A 15,825-nucleotide genomic window follows, 5' to 3' on the forward strand; every position below is an offset into this window, starting at 1 on the left:
AACTGTTTTGGAAAACCATTAAAATTATGAATTTAGTTCCATTTTGTTCTTGCATTGACATACCTCCTTAGACGCAGTCTGCCCAGACATATGGTCACCTGCTGACTTGGCACTATCCACAGCCAACTTACTCTTCAATAATATACAGAATTTGAATCCTACGCAATTTTACTTCAGCTAATTGCAGCACAGAAGATGATTTCCAGTCTTTTGAAGCATAAGCATACAACAACTTCCCTAAGACTTGTCTCTTGGAATAATGAAAGTGGTTGTAAAGCCTCAAGGTTTTTTACCTTAACACATTCTATGCATTAAGGTTAAAAAACTTTGCTGCAGCTCCCCCCCTTTTTCTTACCTGAGCCCGATTCAATCCAGCGATGTGTATGAGCGTGGTGGCTCCAGCCGCTGTCTCTTTCCTCAATGGACAGATTGATAGTAGCAGGAGCTATTGGTTCCTGCTGCTGTCAATTAAATCCGGTGCCACGGGAGTGGAGGGCAGGGCAGAGTCATGCTGTCTGTGTCAATGGATGCATCAGTCAGACTCAGGAGCAAGCCCACATGGGTGCCCCTAAGGAAAGCGGCTCTCCGTGGGGGCACCCAATAAAGAGGAGGGGTCTGGAGTGCCGACGGGGCCCCCAAAAGAAGAGGATCAGGGCTGCTCTGTACAAAATGATTACACCGAGCAGGTAAGTATAGGCATGTTTGTTATTTTTATATATTAAACAAATCAGGTTTACAACCCCTTTAACACTGACTGAGGGAACATGGAAGAAGTGGGGCGTGTCTAGCTAAAACAAAGCCAACTAGCACTAAACAGGAGGAGAGGATAGAGGAAGATACCAAAGCCACATTAGTAAACAAGTTATAGTAGCCAGAAACCGCCACTAGATGTCAACATACTGCTGAAAACTGATAACCCAATGCAATTCAATATAAAACATAAATACATGAAAGTGAAGTGGGGCAGAACGCACTATACAGTAAGTGGGTGGTAAGGAGTACCTATGAAGACTACCTTACAGTTTGCTCTGAATGGACAAAGTGAAAGTATCTTAGAAGTGAAATACGGGAAGCTGTTTTGCAAGGGGAAGGGATGTCCCCCCCAGTAACCCGTTTGATTAGAAATATGTATGAATTCCTATAAATCTAATAGCATGCAATAGTAAGGCTGATCATGTAATTATAGTAAAGGCAGGTTCTCACCATGAGCACTGATTATGAACAATTACAGCAAGTGCACTGGGATCACCTATTTAAAAATTTACAGAACAAAAGCATGTAAGGTTTGGTAAAAATCCATGCCATGTACTTTAACTGACCTGTAGTGGCTTTTTTTCCCTCAGCAAAATTAGAGTTTTGTTTTAAAAAATCTAAAGGTGAACGGATAAGCAGAAGCAAAATCTGCCCCTTGTTAATACACGTAGCTGACAGGTTTTCATGGAGGACCGGGGTCATTTAGTACATGTTTTGAGACGCCTCTCTAAGGAGGTGACACAGGATATTCCAGACGGGGAACGAGTACCTTTTGGAAACAATTGCGCTCAGTCTGACAAGGGTTAGTCATGAAGTTTCCTCCGATTAGGAAAAGTCACACTTGACTCAGTCAAGGACCAGAAGATGTTTCTACACCAGGAAATTAGACCATCAGTCTTTAACACGTCAACAAATCCCAATCCGTGTAGTGACAGGAGAAGATAAACATTTATCCAGTGCTTAAAGGGTGGATCATTTCAGGCAATTGCAACCCGGTCAAAGCATAATTCTGTCTCAGTGTGTTACCATTAAGCCAACACTTATAACAGATCTGCCATGTCTCCATATCACAGTTGCAGAGGAGGCTAGAAGATTAAATTATTGAAAGAATTGCTTTTATTTATGATTTTTTTTTCTTAATTTAATTTGCAAAACATTTTTAAAAGGCATTATTAAAAAAGTAATTTTTATTTATTTTTTCTGTTTATAACATTTAAAACAAATGTTTATACTATGTGTATAATATATTTATGGAAAAAAGCATGGGGTGCACCCATGACACTGGAGTTACAAGTTTTCTAAAAAGACTGCCCAGTAGAAGCTGTTTGGCTTCAAACTGTCTCTCTCTGACTGAATTGATTTGAACAGGGCAAGCAGAAAGAGAAGGCAGGCATATAAAACATCTCTCTGACTCATTCAGCTGTGTGTGTAAATTTCATCTAGAAAATTACATTCTAAAATATACATTATTGGATTTATTTTGTATTTTTTGTTTGTCCTGTTAGGGAAATTTTCCTTTATTTTTTGTCTCACATAGGAGCAAGTGAGAGGAAATCTCTGCAAAAGAAAGGGAAAATTCTCCCTTAAATTGTTGTCACTGGAACAATTGTCGCCATTGGAAGATTTCCTGAACCTCCTATTTCAGAGATAGGTGTAACATTTTTCCATTGCTTTTTATCCCGATGGCAACAGTCATTGAGGCAAATAGAGTGGATCTAACCAATGGCGGCGTCACAAACAACAATAAAAACCTGACTTTTTTTCTAACCGTTCCAAACTTTTAGACTGAGAAAGTTTTGCCCTTTAATATATATTAGGGTCAAATTAGACAATGTGAAAAGGTAATGGGAACTACTCCTGTTTCTTGTAAATGAAAAAACAAAATACAAAAATAAATACAAAATAAATCCTATAATTTATATTTTAGAATTGAATTTGCTAGAAATGTAATACAATAATACAAGTAAGAATAAAATGAGACTGCTTTGTCCATGTCAAGATATACATGATATACAATTGTTATCAAAGCATTTAACAAAGGAGTTGTTAAAACAAATGCAACATCATGCACTAAAAATCATTAAAAATAGTAAATTTGTGTTCCTCCCTTTTTCCTCTATTTTCTCAATTTCAATGTGTTTCCCTTTATTTCCCCCGAAAATTTCCTATGCTTTCATGTTCAGTTTCCTTTCCTTACATGTGCTGCTGACCCAACCCTTGCTCCTTATTGAAATTAGAACTATAGGCATATATCATAGACCGACATCTAGTCTGTTTGTTGAGTCTTTACATTTTTTTTAGCGTAGATCTAAACCTAAACCTAAAAAAAAAAAAAAAAAAAAACACAACAGTAAAGTATCCCTAAAACTTTTTCTAATAGAAACATGGATGTCACCCTTGAGATTTTGAATGAGGTGCGCACAACTGGCTGATAAAATTGACAAATGTAAATACAGTAAAGTATTTATTACAGAAATAGTCACACATAAAAAAGTAACATACAAAAAGGCAAAGCCAATTCAATATTGCACATAGTTAAAGATTGCATTTAAAGTACACGAGTATACATGACATCTATAATAAACACAACGCGTTTCGCGAGATGCATGTGGGATATATCTGGAATTGAATGATCAAAAAGTCATGTAATACATGAATAAATGATGGATAAATGGTAAGAGGGGCCTCACAGAAAAAAATAAAAAGACCCCATACTCGCCAATCGGCAAGGCCTAGGTGCCTGCTATGTTCACCGAGGATAGCAGCAATATATGCTTGGGAAGCAAGCTGAGGAAGCCGTGCCAACCAAAAAAACGAAACGAACAATGGGAAGGCGAACATGGCATGGATAGAAATAAGTGACCTTGGAGATCCTAAATCTGTTTAGGTGTTAGCTAAAATGTAATGTGATATGTATATAATCAAACATTGCTAAATTAGCAAAATAGTAACAGAGTACATGATAGAAGGCATGAATGCATGTATAAACCAACCTGTTGCAATGGTAAAACGGATTAAGGCCAAGCAAAAATGTGTGAAATACTGCAGATATGTGAAAAGAGATGTCAGCAAAGGCAATCTCTGAAAGGAAAAAGACATGTGAACATAAGAAACATAAAAAGCATGACCATGCATAGAGAAGTTCTCCATATGGATTATAAAGATGTCTACCTGTGTAGGATCAATGGCTTGCAGCAGTAGAATGAGCTGTCCCATTTGAGGTGAAAGAGTGAAATGAAAAATCCCAGCCATATGTTCTCTCCCATTTATAACCCCACAAAGGCTCCAGTGGACTCTGCCCCTCGATCAGTGATTCACAACCAGGGTTCCGTGGAACCCTAGGGTTCCTCCAGAGGTTGCTAGGGGTTCCTTCAGCATTGGGCAATTTCTACCTCTCAGATAAGTTCCCACTCACACCATTGATCATTTTAGCTACCTGTAAGGGGGTAATTTTTCCCAATGACCAAAAGTGTAAGGACCATTCTTCCCACTGACCATCACACTAATGTATCATGAGTTGTAGATTTCAATTTTTTAGCAGGGGTTCCCCAACACCAGAGAACAATTTCAAGGGTTCCCCTGTGTAGAAAAGGTTGAGAAAGGCTGCCCTAGATAATCCCTTCAGATGTCAACTATAGTATAATAGGAGTATGAACAAATATTGCTAAATTAGCAAAATGATCATGGAGTATATAATGGAATTCATGAAATTGTTTTATATTTTGTTAAAATTTTTTGAAAACGGGTATTTTTCTCCTTCATTGATGTACGCTGATGAGGTGGCACTGGTGGGCACTGAGAGGCGGCACTGGTGGGCAATGAGAGGTGGCACTGAGAGATGGCACTGAGGGGTGGCACTGAGGGGTAGCACTGATGGGCACTGATGGGTGGCACTGAAGGTCATTGATAGATGGCACTGGAGGGCACTAATAGGTGGAACTGATAGGTGGCAATGATAGCTGGCACTGATGGGGACTGATAGGTGGCAGTGATGGGCACTGATGAGTGGCAGTGATGAACAATGATGGGCACTGGTAGGTGACACTGATAGGCAGCACTGCTCAGTGGCACTGATGATGAGTTGATTGGCACCACTGGTGGGCATTAATAGGTGACACACCTGGGCATTGATAGTGGCATCGATTGGTGGCACTGATTTGCACTGGTGGGCACTGATATGCATTGTGTGGATATTGGCAGGTGGCACTGGCAGGCGCTACTGGTTGGAACAGATGAGGCGGCTGTGCCTCTTCCTCTTTGGGCCCAATGTCCCTTACACAGAAGTAAGCGATCGGCTATTTTTCTCCTCACACTGTCAGGATGAGGTGGAAAAAAAATGATTACCGATCTTCTGTTTACATTAAGTGATCAGCTGTCATTGGTTGAGAGGCAATAAAGAGGCATGAAAAGCATTCACTAAATTGCAAAGGTGTGAAGGGGCTCTACATGAGGTGCACCAAAGTTATGGAAATGAACCTGATTGTAAACCATTACCTTGTAAAACAACCTATTCAGTTTAAAATAGAAATGAAAGGCAAAACATTTTTGTAAAGATCTAAAAAAAATTATAAATACCCTTTTTCCCTTTTTTTATAAGTGATCACATTCCCTTTGTTCACTGCTGCATAAGAGCTGGGGGGAGGAGAAGCAGCAGTGCACTGAGCTTCCCAGTCTGATCATTGGAGGAAAGTACACTGAGTTCCCACCATAGCTAGAGAGCTACAGTGTGCTCTCCTGCTTAGTGTGGTCAGTTTTTAAAAGGAAAGTAAGGGGACTAGCAGGAACACCAGGGATTTCACATAAAGGAAGTAATAAAATGAGAACATGATACTTTTCGTATAAGTACATGGTACTGCAGATACATTTTAGGATAATGAAGTTTTGGGGTAACAAATGCTTTAAGCTTAAAGTGGTTGTTAAGCCACTTTCACATCTTCATACCATCCCCTCTGTGTTCTAGTCCTGTGTGCCCCTGTGTGCCCCTGTGTGAGTGATTTATAAAAAAAAAGTCAGTCAATCAGGTGATCGCTAAGAAACGCTATGAAAAATGAGGTATAGCAGACTTTTTTTTTCATAAATTACTCACACGGGATTACAACACAGAGAGGGTGGTATGAATATGTGGAAGGTATTTGAGCAGCAGGAGTTGAGGGGGAAGGCACTGTCTCAAGCTGACAGGCAGAAGGGGGGAGTGAGCACAGAGGAGACAGATAGTAGGCATGATGGAGGCACGTACGGATAACTCTGGTGTCAGAGCTCAGCAGCCCTGATATATCGGAGTCAGCATACAAGGGAGAGGGCATAGCCAGGCAGGATCAGCCAGGTATTACAGATGTTACAGGAGGCCAAATGACACAGCACAAGCACTGTGCTATATAAAATGCTTTAAAGCAACAGGATCTTTTGTTATTGGGGTTAACAAACATTTTAAATAAATGTTTTTTACAGCATTTTTGCAAAAGAAGTCCATTTTTCACTTCAGTCATCCAATCATGTGCAACAAAGCTTTGTATTTAAAAAAAAATTAGTGGGTGTTCAAAGTGACTGGTGTACTCCTTGAACAAATTCCATTTATTAAATGATCAGCCTAAGACGATATCCCCATTTTTAACAGATGCTGGAGCACAGGGGCATATCATGAAATGAGTGGGCCCATGTGCAAGATAAAAAGTTGGCCCTAGGCATTGATTAAAAAAATGTTCCGCGCTAAGTGTGCCACGGTAAAATGTGGGTGTGGCCTAAATTGCGTGGCTTAAAGGGGATGTGGTTTAATAGAGTCTGAGATGAGTTACATGCAGAATGTGGTAATGTTAAATAGGGAATTTACAGTGCAGAGTGTACGGCAGTGGGTAGTATGTGCAGGAGAGGGGTGTGGAGTGTGTGGAGGTGGGTAGTATTTGTAGAAGAAGAGTGTGGAGCATATGGAGGTGGGTAGTATGTGCAGAAGAGGAGACTGGAGTGTATGGAGGTGGGTAGTATATGCAGGAGAGGAGTGCAGAGTGTATGGTAGTGCGTAGTATGTGCAGGAGAGCAGTGCAGAGTGCATGCAGGTGGGTAGTATGTGCATAAGAGGATTTCAGAGAGTATGGAGGTGGGTAATATGTGCAGGAGAGGAGTGTATGGTGGTGGGTAGTATTTGCAGGGAGAGGGGTGTAGCGTGTATGGAGGTGGTTAGAATGTGCAGTGAGTGGGGTGTGGAGTGTATGGTGATGGGTAGTATGTGTAGAAGAGGAGTGCCGAGTGTATGGAGGTGGGTAGTATGGGCAGGAGAAGAGTGCTAAATTTATGGCGGTGGGTAGTATGTGCAGAAGAGGAGACTGGAGTGTATGGAGGTGGGTAGTATGTACAGGAGAGGGGTGTGGAGTGTGTGGAGGTGGGTAGTATTTGTAGAAGAAGAGTGTGGAGCATATGGAGGTGGGTAGTATGTGCAGAAGAGGAGACTGGAGTGTATGGAGGTGGGTAGTATGTGCAGGAGAGGAGTGCAGAGTGTATGGCAGTGCGTAGTATGTGCAGGAGAGCAGTGCAGAGTGCATGCAGGTGGCTAGTTTGTGCATTAGAGGATTTTTCAGAGAGTATGGAGGTGGGTAATATGTGCAGGAGAGGAGTGTATGGTGGTGGGTAGTATTTGCAGGGAGAGGGGTGTAGCGTGTATGGAGGTGGTTAGAATGTGCAGTGAGTGGGGTGTGGAGTGTATGGTGATGGGTAGTATGTGTAGAAGAGGAGTGCCGAGTGTATGGAGGTGGGTAGTATGTGCAGGAGAAGAGTGCTAAATTTATGGCGGTGGGTAGTATGTGCAGAAGAGGAGTATGGAGTGTATGGTGATGGGTAGCATAGGCGTGCGCATGTGGTGTGCCGGATGTGCCTGGGCACACCCTAATCACCCATGCCGGCTGTCTCCCGAGATCTTCCTGTGGGACTGCTGTGAAAGGCTGCATCCAATGAGTGTGCAGTCCCTGCTGTCTGTGTGACAGTTTCACACTGAGCCGATATTGACGCTTGTCAGAGCCACTCAGTGTGACACTGTCATGTAATGTAATTGAATACAGAGAGAGACCAGCTGTCAAAATTCAGCGTTGATGTTGGGGTTAAGCAGATCCCAGCAGCTATCAAACACCAGCCAATGGGATTATGTCTGGGTGGGCAGCTACGTGTATGTGGACCGCCCCCTTTCTTAAGCAGCCCAATCATTGGCTGGTGTTTGAAAGCTGTTGGTTCCCGCCCACCCTTGACAGATGGTTTCTCTGTGCATGCAGTTACATTACATGACAGTTTCCCACACTGAGCGGCTCTGGCAAGCGTCAATCTCGGCTCAGTGCGAAACTCCCTCTCATCTGTCAGTGCCAATCAGTGGCACCTGTCAGTGCCAATTGGTGCCAATCAGTGCCAACCAGTGAAACCTGTCAGTGCCAATCAGTGCAACATGTCAGTGTCAATCAGTGCCACCTGTCAGTGCCAATTAGTGCCAGCTGTCAGTGCCAATTGCTGCCAATCAGTGAAACCTGTCAGTGCCAGTCAGCACCACCTGTCAGTGCCAATCAGTACCAACTGTCAGTACCAATCAGTGCCACCTGTCAGTGCCAATTGGTGCCAGTGAAACCTGTCAGTGACAATCAGTGCCACCTGTCAGTGTCAGTGACATCTGTCAGTGCCAATCAGTGTTTTCAATCAGTGCCATCTGTCAGTGCCAGTGTTTCCAATGATTGCCACCTGTCAGTGCCAATCAGTACTTTCAATCAGGGCCATCTGTCAGTGCCAATTAGTGCCACCTATCAGTTTCCATCAGTGCTGCCAATCAATGCCCATGAGTGCCACATATCAGCACCCATCAGTGCTGCCCATCATTGCCCATCAGTGCTGCCAATTAGTGCCACTAAATGATGCCAATCAGTGCTGCCTATCAGTGTCAATCAGTGCTGCCTATTAGTGCCAAACAGTACAGTCTATCAGTGCCATTAGTGCTGCCAATTAGTGCCACCTATCAGTGCCAATCAGGGCCCATCAGTGTTGCCAATCAGTGCTTTCTATTAGTGCCAATCAGTGCTGCCTATCAGTGCCAATCATTGCTGCCTGTCAGTGCTGCCAATCAGTGCATTGAGTGCAGGGATGGGGAGATGGGGGAGGGGGCACAACTGAAATCTGTTGATGTTTATTAATTCCACATGCCGATCTTTAGTATAATAGGCAGGGATTTTTTTCAGGGGGAACTTAGTGGAACTCAGTTCCCCGACCTCTATCTTAGACCCTTGTGACAGCTCTGCACTCTGTGTGTAACCCCCATGAACTCTGCACCCTGTATGTAATGCAATCCTGATATTTAATGCCCCTTTAAGACCCTTCTACTGTTTGTAAAATATGACCACATCCACTATTTGATGTGATTTGGAGGGTGTGTGTGGGGGGAAGGGTTTTGGGGGGTCGTGGTTGAGTTCCAGCACCTATTGTTTGAGAAAAAAAGCCCTGATAATAGGTAATCACAACACTACTATTTACAATAAACTACTGGAGGTGAAATTAAAAAAAGTGTCAGTAAAAGGCCTGCAGCTAAGCACTGTTAAGTATTCCCACATCACAAAAAAAAAAGTTCAGCGCTAACTTACTGATCAATAACTTAACAATATGGTGGAATCCTCTAATGTGTGGAAATCTCAATAAGCTTCAATATTACAACCATACCAGTCTCTGATACGCAACTTCATATATAATATACATCAAACTGAAAATAAGACATGAAACTTAGCAGAGATGGTGGAAACCCCTCCTACAGATATTTGCCATAGAGATTAACTTCAAGTGGAACGACTTTTTAGGTGGGAGGTTCACACCATTACAGCACTTTGGAATTTTTATTTTTTAGATTGGTACACTTAATTTTATATGTTTTAGTTACTAATATAATGTGAATTTTTGCACTTGAAGTACATTTTCCACCACCCTTGCTAAGTCCATGTCTTTATGTCTTTATGGACCTTGCTTTGTGCACTGGTGCGCAGTCATGTTGGAGCAGGAAGAGGCCACCCCCAAACTGGTCCCACAAAGTTGGGAGCATGAAATTGTCCAAATTGTCTTGGTATACTGACACCTTAAGAGTTCCCTTCGCTGGAACCAAGGTGCCAAGCCCAACCCCTGAAAAACAACCCCACACCATAACCCCCCCTTCGCCAAATGATTTGTACCAGTGCACAGAGCAGGGTCCATAAAGACATGGATGAGTGAGTTTCGGGTGAAGGAACTTGACTGGCCCAACATCAGTGCCTGACTTCACAAATGTACTTCTGGAAGAATGGACAAACATTTCCATAGACACACTCCGAAACCTTGTGGGCAGCCTTCCCAGAAGAGTTGAAGCTGTTATAGCTGCAAAGGGTGGGCCAATTCAATATTAAACCCTACGGACTAAGTCTGGGATGCCATTAAAGTTTATGTACGTGTAAAGGCAGGCGTCCCAATACTTTTGAAAATATTATATATATATATATATATATATATATATATATATATATATATATATATATATATATATATATATATATTTTTTTTTTATACATACATATATATATATATATATATATACATATATACATATATAATATATACACAAGCATGTGTGTTTGAGCTTTGGGATGCACACCCTAATGCGATAGGTTGCAGCAAACCTATGGTGAGTAGTATGTGCAGAAGACGAGTGCGGAGTGTATGAAGGTGGGTATTATGTGCAGGAGAGGAGTGTAGAGAGTATGGAGGTGGGTAGTATGTACAGGCGAGGAGTGTGAAGTGTACGGTGGTGGGTAGTATTTGCAGAATGGTGTCAGTAGATCAGTAGGACAGTGGGCAGTGTCAGTAGTTCTTTACTTATTTTTTACAATCTAATTTTGTGAGGCTGTGGACAGGGTCGGTAGGGTGTTTTTTTATGTCATATACTTTATTCACACAATTTTATTTTTTATCATTTTTATTAAATTATTTAGTATTTGTTGCAATTTAGTTTTATTTTATCAGCCCTGTTGGTGGGCTTTGGTAAGATATCAGGGATCTAAGCAGACCCCTGACATCTCCCCATTGAGACAGAGAAAAGGACTGAGGACAGGGATTCCCCAGTCCCTTTCTCAGCAGCCTCAACATTGAAGATAACTGGACAGGAGACAGCAGCTCCTGCCCATTCATAAACTGAAGCAGAGTAGACACAGTTTAGTTGCTTAGTTATCAAAGGACACCAGAGTGATTGCTCTCTATGTCCAATTCAGACAACGAAGGGGCTGGTAAATTACATATTTACAGGCCACTTCCTCCTATTTCTATCCTGACACATCCCCCCAGCAGATAGGAGAGGAGGGAGCTGGCTGTGGCGGGACAAGGGGGCTGGAGGAGGAGCAAAGGATGCGGGGCAAAGGACGTGGGGCAAAGGACACGGGGCAAAAGACATGGCAGACATTGAGGGGCATGATCAGTGGGGGGGCCTGTGTGCAGTGAACACCTTGCACAAATGGATGATACGCCACTGCCGGAGCATAAAACCAACTGGCAGTCTCTTCTACCTCCCGGGGTTTTTGTTGGTGAGATCTTTGAGCTGAGTTCCCATGTCCCCATACCTATTGTGCCCATTCTATCTGCTGGATTTTTTTTTCTACTGTACAGAGAATGTAACGGAAGGAGTTGAAACATAAAAAGGTAGGTGGGGACACCCAAAAATACCAGATGGACAGGAACAGAGTAGGGGATTATGACAAGAAAATCTCAATGGTGGAGTATTCAAGCCACATAAGAGCGGCACAGTGATGTAGTGGGTAGCACTCTCACCCAGCATTAAGAAGGGTTGCTGGTTCAAATCCCAACCACGACACTACCTGCCTGGAGTTTGCATGTTCTCCCTGTGCCTGCGTGGGTTTCCTCCGGGTACTCCGGTTTCCTCCCACAATCCAAAGACATGCAGGTAGGCTAATTGGCTTCTGTCCAAGATTGGCCCTAGTATATGAATGGGGACCTTGGATTGTGGGCTCCTTGAGGGTAGGGACTGAGTGTGCAATATACAGGGATAGGGACAATTGTAGACACTCACTCAGGTTGAACTGGATGGACTGGTGTCTTTATTCAACCTTACTAACTATGAAACTATAAGAAACAGTGAGCTGACTCAGTCCACCAGGCTCCATCTATAGCCAATATAGCACTACTCCTGTAAGAGCTGCTAGTAAGGATGTGTCCTCTTTGCCTTAACCTTTTCAAGAACCTCAGCCCCTCTGACACACCACGCTGACTGTACAAACCTGCAATAAGCTCTAGATCTGTGGGGTAGATCTGAAATGAGGAGAAGCTCTGCTGATTTCTATCATCCAATCATGTGCAAGCAAAAATGCTGTTTTTTATTTTCTTGCATGTCCCCCTCAGATTTAGAGCAACTGCACTTCCAAGGGCACTTGAAGAGCAATTGTAGTGCACAGTGGATTTGCCTTTGGTAAATCAACCCCAATGTCTTCTTCTCCATATTGTTGTAGCCCAGCCCCTGACTACACTAAAATATCCCATTTAGGTGTGCCAACACTTGGTGAACAAGCATGAAAATAATGACCGCATGGTTGCTCACTGAAGACCAATTCAGCCATGGCTGCACCCATATTTCTTACCTGAAAGTGTACATTTAGCTTTCCATCTTTAATGTAGTGATCCTTTAATTCCCAGCATGCCTTGCCAACCTCTGACCTTGGCGGACCAATGCTCGCTAGGGTTAAATACCTGGCAGCCACAGCTGCTGAAAAGAGATTTGCGAAATAGGGCTTAATTTACGATAGCGCACAGTTAATTTAATAGCATTTTAGGATCCGATTGTGAGTTTCTGTACCCCATTGATTTATGGAACTGTACGGAATGACAGCTTGATCCCCTAAAATGTATTTAAGATGCAGAAATGAAAACATAATTTATTAGAAGTCAGTTAAGAGTAAGATGAGACGGCAATCTAAATGAATAGACAGATGCTCTGTTTGTGAGGCCTTGTTTTCCTAAGGCCTCCGGCTCGGCTAATGCGCTTGAGATGTTTTTGAAAAAAAAAAAAAAAGGGAGAAAAAATTTTGCAACAACAAAAACCCTTTTGCAAGAACACACACTTAAAACTTCCTTTCGGCCTAACCGTATTTATAAATCAAAATTATGGGCCCGTGGGGGAAAAGGAAGTTAAACTGTTTTCAAATGAAAAGAAAAAAAAAAAAAAACGTAAGTGATTCATTCCAATGAAAATGATAATTGAAAATGCAGAAACTGAAAAATTATTCACTTCCCACGAAGGCTGTTTTTATTTTTAATATTTACTTTTGTTACACAGAATATGAGATCGGTTAGGACGATGAAAGCTATAAATTTACTGCTTCAAATGTTTAAAATAAGTGGAAAATAATAAGCTTAAACCAGATTTAAGATCTACACTTCCTCCTCAGCCTGCGATGGAATGGTCTGCTTTACTTTATATGTCACAGGGCACGATTGTAAAGACAGTTCTTTACCGTGAAGGAAGAAAATATCTTTTTTTCTCATTTTAAAGATGAAAAACACACAGACTTGGGCAATGATCTAAAAGTATATTTTTAAAGCTGAACGTTAATCTGCTTATATTTTGCCTTCCCCGGTTCCTCTGTTCCCCGCCTCATCAGCAAGCTCAAAAAATTATTTAACCACTTCAGCCCCGGAAGAATTTACCCCCTTCCTGATCAGAGCACTTTTTGCGATACGGCACTGCGTCGCTTTAACCGTCAATAGCGCGGTCGTGTTGCACCCAAACAAAATTGATGTACTTTTTTTTCCCAAAAATAGAGCTTTCTTTTGGTGGTATTTGATCACTTCTGCGTTTTTTTTGTTTTGTTTTTTTTTGCGCTATAAACAAAAATAAGGGACAATTTTGAAAAAAAAGCAATATTTTTTACTTTTTTGCTATAATAAATATCCCCCAAAAATATATAAATAAAACTAATTTTTTGCTCAGTTTAGGCCGATATGTATTCTTCTCAGGGGCGTACCAACGGTGGGGCGGGGGGTACGGTCCGCCCCAGGTGACACACATCGGGGGGGGGGTGTCAGTGGCGTATCTAATGGGGGTGCAGTCCACACCCGGGTCGGGTGACACCACTTACAGAGGGTGGGGAGAGCCCTGGCAGCTCTCTATGGCCGTATTTTTTTTCCAGCCAGATCACCCCCGTGCTGCGGCAGCAATGGTCTGGTCTTACTCTTTGCTTTCCTCCTTGCTCCTCCCACCACTGCTGCACTTCCGAGCTAAGCCTGTTACTATTCTCCGCCCGAGCGGTGCAGCTGCTACCGCACACTGTTTTCCAGACCTTGCTAGCTGCTGCCCTGGTGTACTTGAAGCTGAGCCAGCTGCCCTCCCTGCCAGTGTCCTCCGAGGTGAGCTTGTGATAAGGGGGTGTGGGTTGGCATGGTGGTCGCTGCCCTCAGCTGGTGTGCTGTGAGAAGAGGGTGGGGTGTTTGTTTCTGCCTCCCTGACCTGGTCTAATAAGGGGGAAGGGGGGATGCTGCTGTGTCCACCACTAACTAATGTGCTAACTCACTGCTTTTAGTTTAAGACTGGGTTCACACTGCTGCGGGGGGAGATCCGGATGTGATTCGCACCGCAAATCACATCCGATCTCCGTAGCGATGCGAGTTCAGCCATACAGATAGTATGGCTGAATTCGCATCGCTCCCGCAGCAAACTCGCACGGGACCCTTTTTTTGGTCCGCAACAGAATCGGATCGCATGGGGGTTCACACCATGCGATCCGATTCCTGTGCGAGTCGGCAGATCGCACTGCGATATGCGGACGGATCTGGGGGTGTCATTAACATATCATTGACACTCCCAGCCGTCCGCATAGGGCAGTGTGAACTGCCGGCGGGAGTAATGCGATGCGGGAAAACGCCGCGGATTTGCGGCGTTCCCGCATCGCTGTGGTGTGAACCCGGCCTTAGGATCAGTAGTAGCGGTGGTGGGGAATGGGATGAGTGGCAGCATGAGTGGATGGTGAGGGTGATGGGACCAGTAGCAAGGGTTGTGGTTGGGGGTGGGATCAGTGAAGGGGGGGTTGAATGGGTTGAGTGGCAGATGTGGTGGTGGGAATGGGATCAGTGGTAAGGGTGATGGTTGGAGGGGGATGGGATGGGATGAGTGGCAGTGGTGGTGGGAAGATGGGATCCGTGGCAGTAATGATGGTGTGTGGGGGTATCAGTGGCAGTAATGGTGGTGTGTGGGGGTATCAGTGGCAGTAATGGTGGTGTGTGGGTGGTATCAGTGGCAGTTGTGATGGTGTGGGGGGTATCAGTGGCAGTAATGGTGGTGTGTGGGTGGTATCAGTGGCAGTTGTGATGGTGTGGGGGGTATCAGTGGCAGTAATGATGGTGTGTGGGTGGTATCAGTGGCAGTTGTGGTGGTGTGGGGGGTATCAGTGGCAGTTGTGGTGGTGTGCAGGGGTATCAGGGGCAGTTGTGGTGGTGTGCGGGGGTATCAGTGGCAGTTGTGGTGGTGTGGGGGTATTAGTGACAGTAGTGCTGGTGTGGGGGGTATCAGTGGCAGTTGTGGTGGTGTGCGGGGTATCAGTGGCAGTTGTGGTGGTGTGGGGGGTATCAGTGGCAGTTGTGGTGGTATGGGGGGTATCAGTGGCAGTTGTGGTGGTGTGGGGGTATCAGTGGCAGTAATGGTGGTGTGTGGGGGTATCAGTGGCAGTAATGGTGGTGTTTGGTTGCTATCAGTGGCAGTTGTGATGGTGTGGGGGGTATCAGTGGCAGTAATGATGGTGTGTGGGTGGTATCAGTGGCAGTTGTGGTGGTGTGGGGGGTATCAGTGGCAGTTGTGGTGGTGTGCAGGGGTATTGGTGGCAGTTGTGGTGGTGTGCGGGGGTATCAGGGGCAGTTGTGGTGGTGTGCGGGGGTATCAGTGGCAGTTGTGGGGGTATTAGTGACAGTAGTGCTGGTGTGGGGGGTATCAGTGGCAGTTGTGGTGGTGTGCGGGGTATCAGTGGCAGTTGTGGTGGTGTGGGGGGTATCAGTGGCAGTTGTGGTGGTATGGGGGGTATCAGTGGCAGTTGTGGTGGTGTGGGG

This window comes from Lithobates pipiens, unplaced genomic scaffold, assembly GCF_037356315.1.
Source record: "Lithobates pipiens isolate NorthernLeopardFrog02 unplaced genomic scaffold, aLitPip1_a1.2 Scaffold_18, whole genome shotgun sequence".
Taxonomy (NCBI): Eukaryota; Metazoa; Chordata; class Amphibia; order Anura; family Ranidae; genus Lithobates; species Lithobates pipiens.